This window comes from Mustelus asterias, chromosome 12, assembly GCF_964213995.1.
Source record: "Mustelus asterias chromosome 12, sMusAst1.hap1.1, whole genome shotgun sequence".
In the NCBI taxonomy this organism is placed as follows: Eukaryota; Metazoa; Chordata; class Chondrichthyes; order Carcharhiniformes; family Triakidae; genus Mustelus; species Mustelus asterias.
In genome coordinates, this window is record NC_135812.1 from 20,987,966 (window position 1) to 21,009,397 (window position 21,432).

Below are 21,432 nucleotides of genomic sequence, written 5' to 3' on the forward strand. Positions count from 1 at the left end.
AATGATAGGGCCTGTACCACTGCTTCACCTCAGACCAGCAAGTTCAATACAAACCAGTGATTAAACCTGGAGCCTTTCTACTCTGTGCAACTTGGCTACTTGCTGTTTATCAATGGTACAGTTTATGAACTGAATCTCAAATGTTGGCAAGCCCAAGTGGCACTCTGTCCTTATAGCTTTTGTCCAGCCTCTACTAGTCTGCCACATCCATGCTTTTTTTGGTGCCTCTTGGTGTTTCAGTGCTGTCCCGGCCCACCTCCCACATTGCACCCTCTGTAAACCTGGACTTGTCCAAACCTCTGCCGCCCAAGTCTTAACCCACACCACACCCATGGTAGGGCGTTGGGGAGAGTTACAGAACAAAGAGATCTAGGGGTACATGTTCATAGCTCCTTGAAAGTGGAGTCACAGGTGAACAGAGTGGCGAAGAAAGCATTCGGCACGCTTGATTTCATCGGTCAGAACATTGAATACAGGAGTTGGAATGTCTTGTTGAAGTTGTACAAGACATTGGTAAGGCCACACTTGGAATAGTGTGTGCAATTCTGGTCACCCTATTATAGAAAGGATATTATTAAACTAGAAAGAGTGCAGAGAAGATTTACTAGGATGCTACCGGGACTTGATGGATTGAGTTATAAGGAGAGGCTGGATAGACTGGGACTTTTTTCTCTGGAGTGTAGGAGGCTGAGGGGTGATCTTATGGAGGTCTATAAAATAATGAGGGGCACAGATCAGCTAGATAGTCAATATCTTTTTCTAAAGGTAGGGGAGTCTAAAACTAGAGGGCATAGGTTTAAGGTGAGAGGGGAGAGATACAAAAGTGTCCAGAGGGGCAATTTTTTCACACAGAGGGTGGTGAGTGTCTGGAGCAAGCTGCCAGAGGTAGTAGAGGTGGGTACAATTTTGTCTTTTAAAAAGCATTTAGATAGTTACATGGGTACGATGGGTATAGAGGGATATGGGCCAAATGCGGGCAACTGGGATTAGCTTAGGGGTTTTTTAAAAAAAAGGGTGGCATGGACAAGTTGGGCCGAAGGGCCTGTTTCCATGCTGTAAACCTCTATGACTCTATGTGACAATAATAATTGTCTCCCTGTCTGTCAATGCCTCGATTTTAAAAGCCTCATCATGTTTTTATTCAAATCCCTCGTGACTTTGTCTATCTTTGTAATCTCCCAACCCTGCAACCTTCTGAGATTTTTGTGCTCCTTTAACTCTGGCCTCTAGTGCTTGCTTGATCTTAGTTGCTCCACCATGGGTGGCTGTGCCTTCAGTTGCCTAGTCCGTAAACTCTGGAATATCCTCCCTGAAATCCCTTAATTTCTCTTCCTTCAAAACATTGCTTAAAACCTACCTCTTCCACCAAACCTTTAGTCGTCTGTCCAAAGACCTCCTTCTCTTGCAGGGTGTCAGGTTTTTTCTGATGAGGCTCTTGTGAAGGGCCTGTGATGTTTCGCCCTGTCAAAGGTGCCACATTAATCCAAGTTGTTGTTGTCATGTGAGGGCCCATCGACACTCGGTTTCGGTAACAGCGGAGTATTTGTTGCCTAACATTCTTTCTCCAAGAAGAGATTTGACCGAAGCTGAGTTGGTCTCTTTTGCTTCCCTTCTCTCCCCAGGTTCCAGGGAAAGTCCACGCTAAGGCTGCCTCTGGCCGGCCCTCACCCCTACAACCACATCACCGTGGAATCGGCATTCGACAATCCCATATACGAGACAGGAGTAAGTAATGAACCCCTCCAGCTGAGGGACTTGGATCCTGAAAGTGCGCCTGCCCTTCCCTGAACAGCTTCCATCACATCACAGTTGTCTCTCACCGGCTGCATGCCATTGGCTCGAAGCTGTCCTGAAGCCATCAGTCTGTCATCTCACCAATTCTTCGCACATCTATTTAAAAAATCATTACCATTCTAATTTATTTTCAGTATAATTTTTGTTGCGGTTTCAGTGTGACTTTTTGGTGTGTCGGCTTATTTTTCTTCCCTTCTTAGTTTCTGTTTGTGGGGTACGTTATTTTGTTGGAAAACTTTCTGTATCGGTTAACATGTTCACCTTGATATTTCCGGCGGTCTCTGTCTATCTATTGCTTTGGAATCGATTACTTTTGATGTAAGTGTCACTTTTGGTGCAGTGTCCCTGGGTCTCAGGATGCTGAAGAGATGTCACTGTATAAACTGAACGTGCAATAAAGGAGGCAGGATGATTCGAAATCCAGACACACTCAGAAAAGATTGTCAGCGAACTAGAAATTCGATATCTATTGAGTGGCCTTAGCAACACAAAACTGAGAGATTTCTCCCTCCAACTCCCCGTGCTTTTCTCAGTACCCCTGTATAGGTGGCTACCTCACAGGGTTGTCAGGCATACCTTACCCATTCGCAGCCTGTATCATTAGCAGATAATGAACAAAATACATCCAGGGTTACTGAAATTAATTTTGTCCTTTTCAAAAAGAATCCAGATGTGTGGTTCAAATTCTGGATTCTGGATTAATATCTTTTAGCATTTTAAAAACAACTTCCTCCTCAGCCACTGGCAAACTGACTGATCTCACTGCTTTACAGCAGACCTAGGGGGTGATGGGGACAGGGGCGGGGGAGGGGAAGGGGGTCGTCGTCAAGCACTGACATGCCAGTTTAAAGGCTTTTAAATCACAAACCCTTGATCACCTATTCAATGCTTTATGATCTATCTCATCTTCTCCCCTTGCTCTCTTTCACATTGGTCCTGTACGCCTTGTCTTCTCGATCTCAATTTAAACATCTTTTAAATGCTTTTTTTTTACCTGTTAGAATGTTTGTACAATACGGCCCATGATTCAGAATTTTAAAATGCTGTAAATTATTTCGTGAAGAGAGTGGCTGACGTTTTAGAAAATGTTCACTATTTTCTTCCGTTCGCCAGTTGGAGCAGAAAACAAAATCTTCCAGTATAGAAATATCCAATCTCTATATCCTCTCAGTAAATTAAACAGGTCAAAATCCCTCCCTAACTGCACTGTGGGTGTACCTACACCACATGGACTGCAGCGGCTCAAGAAGGCAGCTCACCACCACCTTCTCAAGAACAATTAGGGATGAGCAATAAATGCTGGCATCCCATGACTGAATAAAATAAATAAAGCAAAGAATAATACCTAATGCTCACACCTACCTTTTGCTACAACTGGCAAATGGAATACTCAAGTGTAGTTCGGAAGTCCTGCACTTGATAGAAGTCAATGAGGTTACACTGAGGCTTCAGTGAAGCAATTTTGTAAAACAGCATCGAGGTCTTTTGGCTAAGACACAAATGAGATCAAGCACTGGAGGGGGTGCCTTCTCCTATCTCCTTGGATCATGTAGATCAAGCCCACGACAGGAAGAGGCTTGCCTGTCTTGTCAGCTTGGATCTGGAATGTCTCACTGGTTGAGACTTTGAATTAGACTTTGATTGGATATAACTAAAAAGAAATCTGAGCTGAATTCCTGTTTAATTTACCAAGAGTAATTAGGGATTGGGTATTTTTCGCTCTGAATATGAAATGACTGGTGTTCACTGATTGTTAGGAGGCTTTTTCCTTGAGGATGCTAACACAGCCATTTGCTGCTACTTCTCGATATAGTCACTGCGAAGGAGGTATTAACCGCTTCATTCTCGCAAGTGAAGAGTGGGATTTTTATTTCCTCTCGCTGGTCATTGACCAAAACTGAGCAAAATAATAACCTGTGAATGATGAAATTTTTACCCCACTCATTGACAAGAACTTGGAGTTTTTAAATAAAACCTGACAGATAGCTATGTGAAGCTTCATTAAAAATGGGCCACCGATCTCAGCGAGTCCTGATTGTTTTAACATTAGAGTCAGCGGCACGAACACCAAGTGTTTTCATCTCAACACATTTCTGATTTTCGCATTAAACAGGGTTTAGCAAGGTGAAAAGGAAATAGGCCCTCAGCTGGCCAAGCCCCACCTGTGCACTTTTCAATTTAGGGCAACTAGAATTCTCACTTGGAACGAAGGAGGGAGCCTTATTAATCGATTCAACTTGGGGTCCCGGGACCTGGATAGGACCCTGGTGAAATTTAAGCATTTTGATGCACTGGAAACCAGCGGTCCTTCAAGGAATCGGTGATGGAGGCCATTTGAGAATTGCTGCAGGCAAACTCAATGAGGTATTGAGGAATGTTCCTCCTCGCCCGTAGCCAGGATCATCCCACCCAGAACCAGACCATCCAAACCACCACCCCCCCCCCCCAACTTTGTGAGGGATCCCAGGCCCCTTTTATGAACGCTGCTGGCTCGGCTCCACCAAGGCTCACCAGGTTTCCAATGAACCCACAATTCTCAAACTGCCAATCCGAATTAATTGGACATCCATTGTCATTGAGCAGATAGGGCGAACATCCTGGCCATTGCTTATCTGATCTGTGCCCCAATGAAAAATCAACCTCCACATTTCCTAGGCATTGTAAAAGTACCCTCTCTTTATGGATGTTTTACTTGTTCAGATGTAATCCCTCTGTCTGCCATTTCAATGGACACTCTAACACATTGAAAGCAACTCGGTGATAATTCCAATAAAATAACAGAAAGGAACTTCATGAAAATGCGATAAGTGTTTGACATTGTCCAGAACAATTTCACTCCACTAATGTTTGCTTCAAACCTGTCCAAAGCAAAGTGAAAAATGATGCCATTGGAGCCACCTTCAGTAGAGAGAAGCGGGGCTACAAAGTCAGCCGGCAGACTGGTTATGTAGTCAAGGAATGCACATAGTGTTTGCCTCTTCACAAATGCTGTTGCAACCATAGTGCAGAAAGATTTCAGGTTAGATTCTATGGGAGAAATTTTCCAAGATGCCCCTTCGCGGGATTTAGTAGACAATCAGCAATAACTCCTGGTTTTCCAATTATCCAATGTGTGAGACCCACGCTAATTGTGTAGGGGGGGGGGAGGCGTGACGGTGCTGGGAAAACTATGTCCTGGTATTCAGCGGGGAGTAAGTAACGTGACAATTGACCTAGTAACCAACCCGAATCAAAATGTTAAAGTTCTGAATCGAAGTATTAAAGCAGTGACTCACAAAAATTCAAAACCCAGAAAAAAACAAAATAGAAACTCTTCCAAATTTTGCACTTGCCTACAAATAGATCCAGCGTGGTATTAGTATTCTGAAGAGAGTATTCTGCGAGATCGGACTGTATGGAAGAGAATGATATTTTGCTATACTGGATTCCATTCTCTAGTTGTTAAAAATGATTGTTACTTTCAAGGTGGTGATTTATTTTCCAACCAGGTTGACTGACAATTTAGCTTTAAGATGGAAACAGTAAGACCAAAACATACGCCAAGCTTTACCGTATAATATTGTGTAGAATACACAATAGTAAATACCCTGTGTGGCAAGCGGGGGGGTAGAAAATCTGTATATTCAGTCCAATAGCTTTATATGCAATGGAAAGTTGGAATATTAAAAATGAAACACAAAAACATCTAATGCCAGTCCAACTAAAGTATTGTACCATATGCACAAAGATTTCCTCCCAATTTACTTGTTATTTATTATAAGAATACTGCGCCAAACTGGAATATGTGATTGCTAATATGGTCTCTAGTAACTGTGGATGAATACTAATTTATTATTAAAGTGTGTGGCATCTGTTTATTTTGTTTGCTGTTGTTTCTTACTCTTCATTCATTTTTGTGATTTTCGGCTACCTGAGGCTGGATTGTGAAATATTCCTGGCATCGTTTTCCATGACAGAGAACAAGCAACCCAACAGAAAGTAGAGTTAACAGCTCCCCGCTCCTCAAAAATTAACTTGGCAAGCTAATTTTGAGGCAGTGACGTTCAGTCTTTGGCTTCCTGTGAACTTCCCTATTACTTGTAGCGATTGCCATTTTAAACGGTAATAGACATCTCCGTGACTCATGAATCAATCGCTCTAGTTCTCATCCCACTTGGCGGCGAGTTTAGCTCATCTCAGAGCAAGAGGTGTCAAAGAGATTGGCACAGGTCCCACTGGCACAGTGGTTATGACTCCTAATTTAAAACAAATTTGGCTTCAGAGGCCACTTGGTCCTCAAGCCAACATAATTTTATTGGCCTCCTACAAAAGAACGGCTGCTTGGCTCTGCCCTTGTCCAGCTCAGAGTTGTCACCTCATATTTCAGCCATTAGTTTAGGTTGTCACCTTTCTCTACACATCTTAACCCTGACACAGCCATTACTTTTGATATATGTCTGGGGTTTTTTTAAATGCTGATCAAAAATGCCCCTCGCTGACCTTGGTACAAACGTCTGAATTTGGGCTGGGGGAGAAACAAATTGCCAAGTTGTCAGTGCCAGAAAATGTTAGCGGCTCTATTTCTGGGAGATAGTCACGGAATCTCGCCCCGTTACGGTTCTTCTATTTATCAACAATCATGAACCCTTACTGCCCCTATTATAGTAATTGGGACTCAGTCATTCATCAGACTACAGAAAGAAGACCAGAATTACTGAACTATTGTGTGTGGAGAAAATGCTGTTGGTTTGACTGATGGGCCAAGTGGTCTGTTTCCTGTGCTGTACACTGTTGTCATTCTATAAGGCGAAGGGCTTGGTTCTGGAGTGCTCCATCGAAGAGCTGGTACAAATGTGGTGGGCCAAATGGGCTCAGTGCTGCTAACCTTCTAAACAACTTTCGTGAAGAACAATTTACAGCATCATAATCTGGAGAGTCTAAATATCCAATTTGTATTATTTATATCACTTTTCCTACTCGGGGGGGCGGCGGGGGGGGGGGGGGGGGGGGGGCAGCAGCACCATCTACTCTCTGGCCCAGAGTTGTTATAATTATGTTAGGCCTCAACCACTCTATATGTTCCACAGGAGAGCTGAGAGTCTTAGGCTGGAATCTTCCCCCATGGGTCGTGAATCTGACATCAGGACTATGTCCCGAGCCCCTGCTAACCAGCAAAAACATCTGCCGGCTTGACTCCACGGGAGGTGACGGAGGCTGCCTCCCTGTTCCTGTTAAAGACACACCCAAGAACACAAGAAATAGAAGCAGGAATTGGCTACCAGGCCCTTCAAGCCTGGCCCACCATTCAATACGATCATGGCTGATCTATGCTGGCCTCAACTCCTTTTCTGTGCCATTTCCCCGTAGCCCTCTATTCCTCAATCTGTTAAGTATTTATCCGCCTCCACTTTAAGTACTTCTTATGATCCAGCCTCCACCACCCTTTGAGGCAGAAAATCCCAGAGATTCACCACTCTCTCCATGAGAGGAAATATCTACGCGCCTCAATTTTAAATGACTGGCCCTTTATCTTGTGGACAGCCGGCAAGTTGCTGAGGTGAGAGGCCCGATTAGAAGACAGTCCAGGATGGCCAGCAGGCCCACTGGGAGAGGTGAGCGCTGTGGAGTCAGAAAGACAAACACGAGGAAGCCTCAAAATGGCAGCACTCTCAGATGCCTTCTGCAAATTTGCTAATTAAGAGGCCAATAGTTAGTCGGGCCATCTAGGTGGAGGAGGAACCACTCCCCTCCCGTCAAGGATTGGTTTTGGCCGGGACTGCAGCCTGTCATCCTTTCAGACAGCCCCTTGGTTGGAGTATGGCGCTTCGGGTTTTGATGGCCCCACTCCCAAGGAGCCACCCAGTTTGACAATGATCAGGAGGCCACTCTGATGGTGAGGAACTGCTGCCTCCTTCTGAAAATGGCACCCAGGCGGGGCCCTCAATTGACCTAATTAGCTGCTGATTGTGTACCCAGCCCACTCCTGGGAAATTCGTAGAGGCGGGACAGTGTCGGTGAGCTGTCTCTACATGCAGCTAGCTGAATTTAAAGTTTAAGTTTATTTATTAGTGTCACAAATAGGCTTACATTAACACCGCAGTGAAGTTACTGTGAAAATTCCCTCGTCGCCACACTCCGCACCTGTTCGGGTACACTGAGGGAGAATTTTAGCATGGTCAATGCACCTAACCAGCACGTCTTTGGACTGTGGGAGGAAACCGGTGCACCCGGAGGAAACCAATGCAGACATGAGGAGAACATGCAGACTCCGCACACGACCCAAGCCAGGAATCGAACCCATGTCCCTGGCGTTGTGAAGCAGCAGTGCTAACCACCGTGCCACCATACCACCCCTAATTTCCATGTGCCTTTGCCTTCAAAGCTCTCCAAAGGGAAAATTCAACCTTAAATAGTGATTCTCATTGAGCAGGGAGGTTCATGGCTCAATACTGCATATTAGGAGTGCAGCATTGTGATTGGTGTGGCCATTTATCAAATTAATAAGATACTATGCCCTGAGGAATGGGGCTGATGATACAATGAAAGAAATGCCAGCACTGTTTGGGTTCCATGTACCTGACAGTATAGGATAAGCTCTATACTCTTTAGTATAGGATGTGCTCTCAATTGACCACACGTAGGCAGCAGAGCTGGTTCAACAGGAGCTCCAGTTTCAGGCTATCAGCTATTGAGGAGCCGCTGCCCTTGACATCTGCAATATCCTCATTGCACAATAGAGAACAGTGGGGGGGAAATGGTTAAAGTAAAGTTTAAGTATTAGTGTCACAAGTAAAGCTCACATTAACACTCCAATGAAGTTACTGTGAAAATGCCCCAGTCGCCACACTCGGGCGTGTGTTCGGGTACACTGAGGGAGAATTTAGCATGGCCAATGCACCTAACCAGCACATCTTTGGACTGTGGGAGGAAACCGGAGCACCCGGAGGAAACCCACACAGACACGGGGAGAACGTGCAAACTCCGAACAGTGACCCAAGGTGCAAATCGAACCTGGGTCCCTGGTGTTGTGAGGCAGCAGTGCTAACCACTGTGCCACCGTGCCGCTCTCGGGTCGCATTGGAAATGAATTGAAATATTTAACCTCGGCTTTTCCCAAACACCAGCTGTGTGATTTGAATGCTGCTCAGGCATTTCAATCATAACATCCAGGATTGGATTGCCAGGTGGTTCATAACCTTCAGGTAATGATCTTCATAAACAAGATCGTCTTCCCTTGAGCTTCAATGATACTATCATTGCCTCATCCCCATCACCAATGTATTGTGGAGGAGGGAGGGGGGCAAACCCCTTGACTGGAACATCAGCTACTGCAGCCATATCAAGGTCATCGCGACAGTCACAAGTTTGAAAATGAATACTCTACAAATAGTGGTTCATTTGCTGACCCCCTCAAAGCCCCTCCACCATCAATAGGCCTCTGGCAATGTAATGGCCGCTAGCCATATGTAGGTCATTAGGAACCCAGTGGCTAATTGCATTTCTAATTAGCAAATAAATAATTGACACCAATATTGGGCACATGATCTGAATACTCACATTTGTGCAAGATATGCATGAAAACTTTAGCCTTTATATGCGTTTGCTAGTAAAATGCTAAAACCAAAAGAAAAGTATGATTTTTTTTCATTCACCGTAAGTGTTTTGCTTGGTTACTGAATAGTGATCATAGAATCAACAGTGCAGAAGGAGGCCATTCAGCCCATCGAGTCTGCACTGACCACAATCCCACCCAGGCCCTATCCCCATAATCCCATGCATTTTACCCTAACTAGTCCCCATAACACTACGGGGTAATTTAGCATGGCCAATCCACCTAACCCGCACATCTTTGGAGTGTGGGAGGAAACCGGAGCATCCGGAGGAAACCCATGCAGACACGGGGAGAACGTGCAAACTCAACACGGACAGTGACCCAAGCTGGGAATTGAACCCGGGTCTCTGGCGCTGTGAGACAGCAGTGCTAAGCAATGTGCCACTGTGCCGCCCACACCCTGCTAGTGATAGCTGTGTGTTCAGTAGATAGAATACATGAAGTACATTACCTGCATCGCTTCAGCATAAGGTATTTTCTAAAAATTAGTGCATGCAGCTGTATAGCCATAGTGTAGCTTATCAGCATTCCTTTGGCAACATGATCTACAGGATATATTGCAGCTACCCACCTCCTTCCCTGTGAGGCCCCAGTATCAAAATGGATAAAAGAAAGACTCAGGAAGACTATCAACTCTCAGTCACCTACAATCCTGACAGATGTATTCTTCACCATTCATGGGTCAATATCCTGGAACTGCCTACGTCACAAGATGGGCAAAAGTAGTTCAACAAAAAGGTTCACCTCCGCTTATCAGGGCAATTAGTTACCACCAATAAATGCGCCTCTGCCAGCATTGCCCTAAGTTCAAACACAACTAATAAATAATTTATTACATTACGACTATTTTGGCTTCAGTAGTTCCCCACCTCTAATTGTTTTCAAATCCCTCAGTGACCGAACCCCTCCCTATCTCTGTAATCTCTGTGGCACAGTGGTTAACACTGCCACCTCATGGCACCGGGGAATCGGGTTTGATTCCGGCCTTGAGTGACTGTCCGTGTGGAGTTTGCTCCGTGTCTGTGTTGGTTTCCTCTGGGCGCTTCGGTCCAAAGATGTGTAGATTAGGTGGATTAGCCATGGTAAATGAGCAGTTTTACGAGGATAGGGTGAAGGGGAGGGATGCTCTTTCGGAGAGTTGGTGCAGACTCGATGGGCCAGGTGGCCTCTTTCTGCACTGTAGGGATTCTATGGTTCTCCTCCAGTCCTACAATTGTTTTGAGATATCTACACTCATCTAGTTCTAACTTCTTGAGCATCGCAATCATTCCAACATTGGTGGCCATGCCTTCAGCTGCCTGGACCCTAAGATCTGGAAGTCCTCCTTCAATCTGGAGGAAAGGACTTGCTTTCCTTTTTAAGACCCCCCCTAAAATCTGCCTCTTTGACAAAGCTTTTAGTCATCCACCCTTAGATCTCCTTCTGCGGCTCACCGTCATATTTTATTTTATAATGTCTCTGTGAAGTGCTTTGGGATGTTTTATTACAATAAAGGCAGTATCAAGGAGTTGTGCAGTCAGAGCCAAGTTTGTTTTGCCACCGTGTAGCTCGACTGTACAGGTGGGGAGGAAGAAGAAAGGAAGAGAAATAGTGATAGGGGATTCGTTAGGGGAAGAGGCAGGTGTTTCCATGCCATAGACGTGAGTTCAGGATGGTATGTTGTCTACCTGATGCCAGGGTAGCAGATGTGCAGGTATGTGAATGCACCCAGTACAGTGAATAAGATTGGGGAGTTACAGGTGCAGATTGCCATGTGGAAATATAGGGCAGAATTTTACGCTCCTCCAGTTGGGTTCTGAGGTGTGGGAAGAGTGTAAAATTACATGAATGGGTTTCCTTCCGGTATTCCACCCCTCCCAATCCAGACACCATTTCAAGGTGCGACAGGGCAGGGCAAATGTCCCAAATTGTTTTCTGGAAAATTCCCAACAACAGTATGGGCGGGATTTTACGGCCTCATTCGTCCCAGAAGAGTAAAACCCTGCCCGAGGTCAACGGACATTTCTATGTTTCGCCCGCTCTGATTCCCGTGGCGGACGGGGCGGTAAGATTCCGGCCTATGTGTCCAGTCCAACAAGTAAGGAGACACTGTTGGAGTTGGTTCTTGGAAATGAAGTGGGCTCATTTGATCAAGTGTCATTGGGGGAGCATTTAGGAGACAGTGATCATTGCATTGTAAGGTTTAAGATGATGGTAAAAAAGGACAAGAGGCAATCCAGAGTAAGAATGACTAACTGGGAGAGAACCAACTTTAACTGTATTTTCTACCTGACACCGGCCATAAACACACTTTTCCTAATTTAGCTTTATTTTTATCTCCTTTTTCATCCAGGGAGCTCTGGATTTGTTGGCCCTAATTTTCCCTTTTGAGGGACTATACATTGACTGTGCCTGAACCATTTCTTTTTCGAAGGTAGCCCATTGTTGGGCTACAGTTTTTCCCTCCAACCTTTCATTCAATTCTCTCCGGCCCAGCTCCATTCTTGCCCCATTGAAGTTGATTCCAAGAGGAACCAAGAGGACCACAGAAGGTTCAGAGGGGAGGTGAAAAAACACATTAGAGAAGCAGAGCGGGGTTATGAGAACAGACTGGCAGCCAACATAAAGGGGAACCCATAGGCATACAAATAGGAAAAGGGTGGCAAAAGGAGTAGGACTGATTAAGGACCGAAAGGGAATTTACACATGGAGGCAGGGGCCATTTCTGAAGAATTAAATCAACACTTTAAATCTGTCTTTACCAAGGAGGTGGATGCTAGCCAGAGCCTGGTGACAAAGGAGGAAACTCTGTCACTAGAAGGGTTCAAAATTGATAAAGAGAAAATGTCAGATAGACGGTCAATAGTTAAAGTTGGCAAGGACCCATGACTGGATGAGATGCACCCAAGTATATTGATGGAAATGAGAGGGACACTGGCCTTAATCTTTCAGTCTTCCCTCAACTCGGGGAGGTGCTGGAGGATTGGAAAATTGCAAATATTATGCTTTTGTTCAAAAAGGGTTGCAAGGATAAGCCCAGCAATTGCAGACCAGTCAGTGGTGGGGAAACTTCTAGAAACAATTATTTAGGATAGAATTATTAGTCACATGGAAAAATGTGGGTTGATTAGGAAAAGCCAGCATGGATTTCTAAAGGGGAAATCATGCTCAACAAAACTTGCTGGAGATTTTTCAAGTGGTAACAGAGAAGGTTGATGAGAGTAATGTGATGCACACGAACTTTCAAAAGGCATTCAGTACAGTGCCACACAACAGACTTGTGAGAAAAGTTATAGCCCATGGAATAAAAGCGACAGTAGCTATGTGGATACAAAACTGACAGAGTAATAGGATGTGGAGATGCCGGCGTTGGACTGGGGTAAACACAGTAAGAGTTTTAACAACACCAGGTTAAAGTCCAACAGGTTTATTAGGTAGCAAATACCATTAGCTTTCGGAGCGCTGCTCCTTCGTCAGATGAAGTGGAAATCTGCTCTCAAACAGGGCACAGAGACACAAAATCAAGTTACAGAATACTGATTAGAATGCGAGCCTCTACAACCAACCAGGTCTTAAAGATACAGACAATGTGAGTGGAGGGAGCATTAAGCACAGGTTAAAGAGATGTGTATTGTCTCCAGACAGGACAGCCAGTGAGATTCTAACAGTATTCTGTAACTTGATTTTGTGTCTCTGTGCCCTGTTTGAGAGCAGATTTCCACTCCATCTGACGAAGGAGCAGCGCTCCGAAAGCTAATGGTATTTGCTACCAAATAAACCTGTTGGACTTTAACCTGGTGTTGTTAAAACTCTTACTGAGTAATAGGAGACAGAGAGTAATAGACAATGGATATTTTTTGAGCTCGGCAAAGCAGGCAGTATAATTAAGGACCCCATGCACCCCGGACATTCTCTCTTCCACCTTCTTCCGTCGGGAAAAAGATACAAAAGTCTGAGGTCACGTGCCAACCGACTCCAGAATAGCTTCTTTCCTGCTGCCATCAGACTTTTGAATGAACCTACCTTGCATTTAAGTTGATCTTTCTCCACACCCCCGCTATGACTGTAACACTACATTCTGCACTCTCTCATTTCCTGCTCTATGAATGGTATACTTTGTCTGTATAGTGCACAAGAAACAATACTTTTCACTGTATGTTAATACATATCAAATCAAATCAAATCAGTTTGTAGTGAAGTTCGCCAGGGGTCAGTCTGAGGATCTTTGCTTTTCTAAATAAATGTTAATGATCTGGATCTTGGTGTGCAGGGGACAAGTTTAAAGTTTGCAGATGACACAAAACTTGGAAGCTTTGTAAACTGTGAGGAGGACAGTGCGGAACCTCAAAAGGACATAGGCAGGTTGAGTTGGTGGAGAGCAGTTAATAAAGCATACAGTATCCTGGGCTTTATTAATAGGGACATAGAGTGCAAAAGCAAGGAGGTTATGCTGAACTTATGCAAGACACTAGCTAGTTAGTTCTGAGCTGAAGCATTGTGTTCAAATCTGGGCACCACACTATAGGAAGGATGTGAACGCATTGGAGAAAGTGCAGTAGAGGTTTACAAGAATGGTTCCAGGGATGAGAAACTTCAGTTATGAAGATAAATTGGAGAGTTGGAGATTATTCTCCTTGGAGAGAAGGCCAAGAGGAGATTTGATAAAGGTGTTCAAAATCATGAGGGGGTTGGACAGAGTAAATCGGAAGAAACTGTTCCCGCTCGTTAAAGGATCAAGAATGAGAGGGCACAGATTTCAAGTGATTTGCAAATGAGGTAAATGTGATGTGAGACAAAACGTTTTCACACAATGTGTAGTTCAGGTCTGGAACGCACTGCCTGGAAGTGTGATGGCAGCAGGTTCAATCAAGACATTCAAGAGGGCATTGGATGATTATTTGAGTAGAGACAAAATGCAGGAATACAGGGAAAAGGCAGGAGAATGGAACTCAGTCATATTGCTCATTTGGAGAGCTGGTGCAGGCACGATGGGCTGAATGGCTTCCGTCTGCACCACAACACCTCTGTGATTCAGTGATATAAATGTGAGTTGTTTGTGTTCTTTAAGTCAGCTTGCACCTACTTCTGTTCAGTCTTTAATTCTCAAGACCCACGACATGCACTGACTGAATAAATGAAATGCCATTTTTATTAGATGGGATTCCAGGATTTTTAGTCCTATTTTGGAGATCCCATTCTCCAGCTTTTCCATGAATGCCAGAGTTTACCTATTCCTGACTCTGTGTCACTTACACCAAAAGCTGGGATTTTTATCAATGCTTTATGGATTGCATTTTACGATCCTGTCCATAATTTTCCTGAAAAACCTAAACTAGTTGCCTTGTTTATTCTGACTACTGATGTCCACTGAAGTCCCAGTCTGATTCTATTCAGACATTCTCCTATCTCTTGCTTTACTTAGACCAATGACCTAGAACCATTCAACTTTTCAGCGCGGTGGGAGTCTATTCAGCTTGTTCTCTGAAGGAGCTAACCACTTAATCCCATTGACCAGCCCTTCACTGCACTCTTGTATATTTTCTTTTTTTGAATTTGCTTTTGGAAAGGATTCTGCTTCCACTGGTAGGTTGTTGCATGTCCTAACATCCCACTGTTTAAAAACAAAATCACCTAATCCCTCCTTTCTTTTCACGCTGATTTTCAATTTAACCCCTGATTTTCAGACTCAACGACCAATATTATACCTTCAAACACACCATTTAAACCTAACTTTTAATTCCCTCCAAACTTTTATTCCACTCCCAGCACCATCCCCCCACCACCCCCCGTCCCCCCCCCAAAACTTTTGGTGTAAAGTTGGCCAAATTATCCTGAAATATGACATGGATACACATTAAAGATGTTATAAAGTGAGACCCTCTAAAATTAAATAGTTTGAAAAGAATATGGGGGGATAAAGCTCTGTAATATCTTTATCTGGAATGATTCAAGACAGAATCATCTGAAACTATGAATGGAATCTCACTGAAGAACTCTGCCATCCATAAGGGAAAGGAAGAGACCAAATACAAAGACAATGGCTGGAATTCCCCGGCCGTTCACGACGGTGGGACTCTCCAGTCCTGCCAGCAGCGCATCCCCGCCCGTGGGTTTCCCGCCGACGTGGGGTGAAATCAATGGGAATTTCCATTGCTGGGAGGCTGGAGAATCTCGCCTCATATGTTTTGGATAAATTGTACAAAACTGTGTTTTTATTACCACCCCCCGCCCCCCTCTCCCCACCAGCGTAAGCTGCCTTCTTACACTATATTAGGAGTGCTGTAGAAAAATGGGTTGGAATTTTACCACCCCGCCTGCCACGGGAATCGGAGCGGGCGAGGGGTGGACAATGGAAAGGTCCGTTGACCTCGGGCGGGATTTTACAGTTTCATGACGAGCGAGGCCATAAAATCCTGCCCGTTACTTCTGTTCTCGTTAATTGTAAAGCATTTTTAATGGCATGAGAGGGATAAATTTAACAATTTCAAATTGAGCTTCACATGAAAGGAACTTTGACATCGACATCAGCATAATCAGTTTCTAATCTGTATGTTTTTGCCTCTATTCACTTCAGTGAGTAGGAAATGATACGGCTACTAATCAGGCAAATAGACCGCATTCAAATTCCCAATATGCACTCCCGTCACACAAAGCTTCACACTGGGAGCACAAAGCTATGATATTTGCTCTATGATTCCCATACACATTCAGACATACTCCTATTGGTGCCAGATCATTCAGCTATATTATCGTCCTTAGATCCAGCATTGTCCTGAACGGTATTGTGGGCTGTTCTTGGAGTACGGGGAAGAATATAGTCTTGAAGAACTTATATTTTATTTTAAAATTCAGAAGGACAATGCATTGTTTGGACATTTGGGAACTGACTTGGAATTTTTTTCAAAATAGATCCTAAAAGTGAACCTTGGACTGAGAAAGTATGCCTTTTCCAATAAATCACATGGACAGCATGGCAGTTGAGGAGGAGAGCTATTTGCTTATTTGAACTGAATTATTTTAATAGTTCAGGGTGTGACGGTGGGGTGGGGGAAGGGGGGCAGACTGTTTTAAAAGCAAAGGCTCTGGTGATTTACCAGAAATCACCTGATGAAGATGAGCTTTGTGTTTGAACTTTGATTTTGGAACTCAGTCGGAAGAAGGAAGAAAGCTGCCCAATTTACTTTCTCCGTGCCTCGCCTGACAGACGGAGTGGTTATCAGTATCCAGCTAGGAATCCACATCACATTGCAACTTGTCTATATTTGGAAACCCGAGAGGCTGAGATGAAAGGGATTGATCTGGCTCTATATTCCTCCATGCTGAAGCTCCATTAGTGATCACCTCCAGATATCTACTGGGGCTAGCATTCCATCTTCATATGAGGAAGTACCAGATCGACAGTGCCAAAACCCTGCCAACTTTATCCATTACATAACATTTATTTTTACCTGCCAATTTCTGCACCGACTCGATTTGATGATCCTTTGTGTATGTATGTGTGCGTGCATGTGTGTGCGTGTTTGTGTGTGTGCGTGTGCACACGTGTGTGATGAAAGATTTGTAAAGGAATAGATAGTTACACTTCAAGATTACAAATTGTGTGTTAACCAGCTCTTATTTGAAAAACAACTTTAATTTTACAATAAATCAATCATTCTGAATTTATTGAAAGAAGCCTGGTTTAAGTCTCTTTTATTCTGAGTAGCAAAGGTAAACACTTGGCCATTTTGGTGAGTGAATGAATCATTTACATTGATAGTGTGACCTGCAGAGTAGTGGGGCCAGATAAACTGTGCATTCTCCCCATCCTGGTCGCAATAATAGATTGCGACCTCATCCAGGATATTTGAAACATGGATATCGAGTGATTGGATGTGGAATAATAATTGGTATAGGATAAAACGACAGATGCCAGGTTTCTCTAAGTAGTTAGAAGCCATGTTAAAGACCAGAGGATTGCAACAACGAGACAGGCAGCGGAAATGGCTGACAATTATCAACTGGTTCATGAATCCAAACCCTTTTGCTGTCTTCCCCACAAACCCAAGAAAGATAGAGGATGGGATTCTCCCAAAAAAATTCTAAGTGTCCAATTCACATGAAAATGGGGGTGACTCCCGCTGTTTCTTTCGTGGGATTTTCAGGGTGAATCTCCCACTCTCTGAGCACTGTAGAGTGCCCTAGTGGGATTCCCTCTGAAAATCTATTGACGGGCCCATTCCCACTGGAGAGACTGGCAACATAGTGCTGAACGGGCCACTGCGCCTGCGCCAATCTGTCAGTGCCAAGATCGGCGCATGCACCACAGCCGCACATTGCCGGCCGCCCGATCACTGGCCAGCCTGATCGCTGCACAGCCCCGCAATCCCTCATCGCTGCCCTGGCCAAGCTCCTACCCGCCCAATCGCTGGCCTCCCAGACCTCTCCGGATGAGCCCTGATGTACCCACTCCCTGGCCAACCCTGATCTCCCAATCCCTCCACCTGGTCAGCCCCGATCTCCCCATCAGCCCCGACCCACCGCACCACCCCCCCCCCCTCCCCCATGCCTAGCAGTACCAACCTCACTTCCTGGCAGTCCCAACCCCCAACCCCGCCGGCAGTCCTAACCCCCAACCGTTTCCCCAATCCCCATCCCAAAGGTAGCCAGCCCCAATCGCCGTCCTCACGCCTTCTACCTGCAATCCTCTGGCACAGTGGCAGCGGGAACCCCCCACCCCCACCATTCACCCACACCCAATAAGCCCCACCCCCTTGGCATTGCCTAATGCCCAATGGGCAGTGTCAAGGTGCTCCTTGGGCATTGCTAGTTTGCCCCTTGGCAGTTGCCAGGCTGACACTGTCAGGCTGGCACTGCCCACGGTCAACCCCCCCCTTACCCCTGACTGCCTGGGTGTCCTCCACGGCCTCTTCTCTCCAGCGGGGTCGGGCGCCTGTTCCCCGTTAGTGGGGAGCAGTTGTAAACCCCGTTTGAGTAAACCACTCCCGGCCGGGGGTAAAACTCTAGCGGGCCCGGAATCTTCTGTCCCGGGCGCACTAATCAAATGCAAGTGCAGATTATAATATGGAAATCAGCTCCGCACTGATTTCAGGGCTGATGTCTCCCGGCCCATTGCAATGCTAGAACAGTGCAGCAGGCTGGGAGAATCGCCCCCAGAAGGTGAGAAGGTAAATGGAAGCCAAGTAGCCAGAGAAGAGATGGGACATGAAAACAGAAAATGCATGATAAACTCAGCAGGCCTGGCAATATATGTGGAGAACAAAACTGAGGGTTGAATTTTTCCGTCCTGCCAGCCACAGGAATCGTAGTGGGCGGAGGGCGGACCATGCAAAAGTCTGTTGACCTCAGGTGGGATATTTCGGTTTTGGGGCGAGCGCGATCAGAAAATCTTGCCCAGAGTCTGCAAGAGTGTTCTCCAGCTCTGAAGAAGTCATACAGATTCAAAACGCTAAATCTATTTCCTTCTCCACGGATGCTGAGTTATCCAGCATTTTCTATTTTTATTTCAGATTTCCTGCATCCGCAGTATTTTGCTTTTATTTAAGAGAAGGGACTGTCGGGGATAGAACAAAGAACAAAGAAAATTACAGCACAGGAACAGGCCCTTCGGCCCTCCAAGCCTGCACCGACCATCCCGCCTGACTTAACTAAAACCCCCCTACCCTTCCGTGGACCATATCCCTCTATTCCCATCCTATTCATGTATTTGTCAAGACGCCCTTAAAAGTCACTACCGTATCCGCTTCCACTATCTCCCCCAGCAACGAGTTCCAGGCACCCTCTACTCTCTGCAAAAAATCTGCCTCGTACATCTCCTTTAAACCTTGCCCCTCGCATCTTAAACCTGTGCCCGCTAGTAATTGACTCTTCTACCCTGGGAAAAAGCTTCTGACTATCCACTCTGTCCATGCCTCTCATAATCTTGTAGACTTCTATAAGGTCGCCCCGCAACCTCCGTCATTCCAGTGAGAACAAACCAAGTTTCTCCAACCTCTCCTCATAGCTAATGCCCTCCATACCAGGCAACATCTTGGTAAACTTTTCTGTACCTTCTCCAAAGCCTTCACATCATTCTGGTCGTGTGGCGACCAGAATTGAACACTATATTCCAAGTGTGGCCTAACTAAGGTTCTATAAAGCTGCAACATAACTTGCCAATTTTTAAACTCAATACCCCGGCCGATGAAGGCAAGCATGCCATATGCCTTCTTGACTACCTTCTCCACCTGCATTACCACTTTCAGTGACCTGTGTACCTGTACTCTTAAGGGTTCTCTTAAGGGTTCTGCCATTTACTGTATATTTCCTATCTGTATTAGACCTTCCAAACTGCATTACCTCACGTTTGTCCGGATTAAACTCCATCTGCCATCTCTCCGCCCAATCCTCCAACCGACCTATATCCTGCTGTATCCTCTGATGGTCCTCATCACTATCCACAAATCTACCAACCTTTGTGTCATCCGCAAACTTACTAATCAAGCCAGTTACATTTTCCTCCAAATCATTTATATTCCTGGGATATATTCCTATGGAATTCATTCCTGGGATGCCCCAGGAATTCCCCTTCAGACCAGAAAGGAAGACGCTGAGGGTGAAAGTGGCATTCAAAGGCCTAAGTGTTTCCACTGTAACAAGATGGGACAAGGTCATGCAGATTCCTTTAAGTTGTGCAGGAAGTCCATGGGATGTATTGGGGTACACACGCATGATTCAGGAAAAGGAGGCCCATCTGAAAATATCAGAGATCGAGTTGTAGCAGAAACTGGGTGCGATTTCAGGGGAAGTGAATAAGATACACAAGAGTAAAAATAATTCATATCGAGCGAAAAAGTAACCCTTTAGCCTACAAATCATAGAATAAAATCATTGAATCACTACAGTGCAGGAAAAGGCCATTCGGCCCATCGAGCCTGCACCAACAACAATTCCACCCAGGCCCTATCCCCACAACCCCATGTATTTAACCCTCTTGACACTAAGGGTTAATTTAGCATGGTCAATCAACCTAACTATTACATGCTTAGAGTGTGGGAGAAAACCAGAGCATCCGGAGAAAACCCATGCAGGCACGGGGAGAGTGTGCAAACTCCACACATTCACCCAAGGCCGGAATTGAACCTGGGTCCCTGGAGCTGTGAGACAGCAGTTCTAACCACTGTGCCACCGTGCCATCCTGAGACAGCTAAACCTGTAATTATATTAAGAGTTATGTGAGCCACCCAACACATTTGCTGGGGAAAGGCATAACTTTCCCCCCGAAAACGCATTAAAAGCCAAAGTTGCAATAAATGGTATTGGCAGGTAGCATTTACCCGTACCTTTTTATTGGGTGCACTTGGAGTGTAACCAAATGTCTGGAACAGTGATGGTAGGAGTTGTCCAGAAATTACAAATAGCTGGCATCCTCCAGAAAAAATAATTTAGTTGGAGCAAAGGTAGTGGCTTCTCCCATAATTACAAAAAGCCCAAGTGAGGTTCAGGAGACAGAGCAGTTACAGGGGAAAAGTTTCAGAATTTTTCCTGCATCAAAGATTCAAAGTTTAAAGTTTATTTATTCAGGTCACAAGTAGGCTTGCAAAAACACTGCAAAGAAGTTGCAGGCAGCAATGCAGGCCCTAATGAAGTTAGGGGTGGCACGGTGGCATGGTGGTTAGCACTGCTGCCTCACAGCGCCAGGGACCTGGGTTCGATTCCCGGCTTGGGTCACTGCCTGTGTGAAGTTTGCACATTCTCCCCGTGTCTGCATATGTTCCCTCCGGGTACTCCAGTTTCCTCCCACAGTCCAAAGATGTGTGGACTAAATGGATTGACCATGCTAAATTGCCCCTTAGTGTCAGGGCGACTAGCTAGGATAAATGCATGGGGTTATGGGGATAGGGCCTGAGTGGGATTGTGGTCGGTGCAGACTCAATGGGCCGAATGGCCTCCTTCTGCACTGTAGGGCGCTCTGACTCTACAAATTTGATGTGAAAATACTCTAGTCGGCAGATTGCGGCACCTGTTCGGGTACACTGAGGGAGAATTTAGCACGGCCAATACACCTAACCAGCACGTCTTTCAGACGT